This window comes from Triticum dicoccoides, chromosome 4B (assembly GCF_002162155.2).
Source record: "Triticum dicoccoides isolate Atlit2015 ecotype Zavitan chromosome 4B, WEW_v2.0, whole genome shotgun sequence".
Lineage (NCBI taxonomy): Eukaryota > Viridiplantae > Streptophyta > Magnoliopsida > Poales > Poaceae > Triticum > Triticum dicoccoides.
Window position 1 is genome coordinate 318,095,836 of NC_041387.1, and position 3,209 is coordinate 318,099,044.

The window sequence follows — 3,209 nt, forward strand, 5'->3', positions numbered from 1 at the left end:
CATTGGGCGTAAGTGAACCCCAAATGCATGGAGAAGTAAACCGCATTACTTTATTTGTCGTTTCAGTAACATTTTTTTTGCACTTACAACATGAACAACATCAGACATCAAACCACACTGCTTCAGTTAGAAAACCACACTGCATCAAATGGTCACTTACAAGATGAACAACATCATACAGCCGAGCGCACTGCTTCAGTTTAGAAAACCACACTGATTCAGTTAGAAAACCACACTACATCAAATGGTCAAGTGAACGACATTACTTTTTTTGTCATTTCTCTACCATTTCTCATTTAACACATCTTTGCACTGCATCAAATGGTCAAGTGAACGGCATTACTTTTTTGTTGTTTCTCGACCATTTTTTCATTTAACACATCTTTGCACTGCATTTCCTTCTTTCTTTTTCTGTTTGGAGTTTTGGGTTTCCACATTGGCGAGCTGTACATGTGAAGCGAACCGCATGGTCGATGGAAATGAGTCGCAACACAATTCCAAATGAACTTCTTTGGTAAATAATTTTCAAACGAGTCCATATAACATTTATACATAAAATCATCAAACACGGAAAACACCATTTTTGCACTGCATGTCCACATGGTCGAAACTGCATGCTCATGTCTGAACGTCACCATGTTTCGCTGCAATCAAATGAGTCCCTATAATCTTTATACAAAAAAATCCACAAACACAAAAGCAACATATGCACTGCATGTGCAGATACTCCAGACTGCAATTTCTGAACACATTCAAATAAAGTCCCAACAACAGGGCAAGCTGCATAGAAAAATCAACCCTTTTCAAAAAAATCTTCTAAATTTTCTGCACTTGGCAACATAGTGGACTGCTGGGAGAGAAAAGATCACTGCAGCGATCAAACAAGTGAGCTGCACTTCAAATAAAGTACTGTTGTTTTCTTCTATACATTCCTGGGCTACGAGACATGGCGAATACACAGCACAAACACATACAAATTACAATGACATGGGACTTTAAAAATAAATCCTAATTTTTTCAGTGAAATGCAAGTCGGTCGCCGGTGCACTGCATGTCCACCCCCCACAGCACTGCACCTGTGTTCCCAAGGGACTGCAAGAAAAATCTGAAAAATGCAAAAACTGCAACCCCCACAGCACTGCATGTTCAAAAAAGATACAGTGAATCGCTAGCTTTTTTGATGTAAATGTGCCCCGTGAACAAGAACGCACGCGGAGCAAAACACAACACCGTGCTGGCGAATTGCAACGAGGGTCTTCGGGAACTGCTGCTGCTTTGTAGCACCTCTGGATCCAACGACCAGGGGGGCGGGGATGAGAGGGGTACTGGGGAGGACCAGAGACGATGGCGAGCTGCACAATCACATCGCCCGGACTGGACGTCAACGTCGAAGATAGAGCACGACGGCGCTGCATGATGCAGCCACCAACATGGTAGATGGGGAGGGATGGGCAGCACGGACATGAGCTGCACCACCTGAGCCCCCCATTCCCGACCTCCTCCTCCAGTGAACCAGGCGGCCAGCGCGACGGGATCCCTTCTTGCCTCCTCCCGGGGGCACGGGGCCGCCTGGATCTAGAAGAGTCAAGTGGAGAAGGGGGCAGAGGGTGGCCATCTACTTTGTCTTACCTGCGATGGATCTGGCCGTAGCTGCAGGTGTAGCACCTCCACTCCTCCGATTTGTGTCGATGCCGCATGCCCACCTCCGCTCCTTCCCTCCAGTTGCCACCCCAGCAGTGGGCCTTTGACACACGCCGCGGCACCGAGGAACAGCGCCACAGCTCGGAGTGGGCGGATCCGGCCAGGAGTATGGGGAGAGGGAGAATCCACTGTCGGCCAAATTGCAGCGGTCATGGCCGGGGGCGAACGGATCCAGCACCCATCCACCCGAGCTTGGACCACCGTGTATCACTGCCCCCACTGGTGCCCTTTCATAGTGGTGTGGTATGCGGCGAAAGCACATCGGGGCGATGGCGCCACGGCGGCATAGGGGAAGGAGGTGGGGCGATGGCGTGGGGGAAGTAGGTGGGGCGGCGGCACGAGCAAAGGTGGTGGCTAGGCGGCGTGGGGGAGGCAGTGAGGCAGCGGCACGGGGGAGGCAGTTGGGCAGCGACACGGGGGAGGTTCCGGGCTGGGAGGGGCCGAGGGGGAATTCATGGGAGAGAGAGAGGATTGGGGGAGGATAACGTGGTTTTTTTCTAGCGCCAGCAGCTCGGTTCAGTTGTTTTTCGGGTTTGTTTGTAGCTACGGTCAGCTAGGTGCTGTTAGCAGAATAAGAGATTTGTGTGCAGAATAAGACTCTTAGGGGGTGTTAGCAGAATACACCCACCCTATATATATGCTATGCATCGTGAACCCTCACTTAGCATGGGACTTTATGGTTCCAAAGCACGGTGCCACATCAAAGTTGTGCATCGGGTATTGAAACACCACACACCACTTCCATGTACGTATGTTTGGGCCACATGCACGCAATAGTTTTGTCTTTAGGCACTCCCTCTCGCGTGGTTCTCAGCGACAAGCTAGCCCATTTTATGGTGTCTCATGGACGTTCATCACTTTGACCAACAACGAGAAAGGTTGTATAACCAAGTTGGATTCTGCTTGGTCTGTGTTACACTACTTCTTAGTGAGATGTCCTCTCCCACCGACTCAAAGTGTGCAGGGGTGGGGGTGGGGCTACTTCGCACTTCCTGCATCCTTCGTGGGTTCGGGGAAGTCCAGTTAAGTTGCGAGGCACATGTGCCACATAAAAATTGTGAATTGGGTATTTAAATATCACACCACACCCTTTTCATACATATAATATGGTCACATGCAGGTGGTTCATTTGTGGTCTCACCCATCTCGCGCCACAAGTACACATTTGTGTGCCCGCACACAGTCCACCTTTGACCGAAAGCGAAAGGGTGGTTTGATCATGATGGACTCCTATAGGTTTTGTGTTATGGTAGGGTGAGATTTCAAACCTAGCTATTTGGGGGGCATGAGTTCATAGCTAGGATTCCCCTACCGCTGACACAAAGTGGGGGTCCATAGGGGGTGGCAGACTAGAAATAATGTGCGGTTTGTGCGACAGGTGCCACATTAAAGTTGTGCATTCGGTATTTGAACATCAAACCACCCTTTTCATACATATATTTGGTCCACATGCAAATGTGTTCGTGTTCTAACCCTTTCACGTGTTTTTTTTGCCAAATTTATAATCA

General features: G+C 49.1%; 1 long non-coding RNA gene across 1 annotated transcript; it reads right to left on the reverse strand.

The window, feature by feature from the left end:
• Positions 1 to 858: 858 nt before the first annotated feature.
• On the reverse strand, positions 859 to 2,158 carry LOC119296051. Its single transcript, XR_005144709.1, has 2 exons — positions 1,630 to 2,158; positions 859 to 1,569 (listed from the first exon to the last, which is right to left on the reverse strand). It is a non-coding gene; the product is annotated as an uncharacterized LOC119296051 (long non-coding RNA).
• Between the last annotated feature and the right edge of the window lie 1,051 nt (positions 2,159 to 3,209).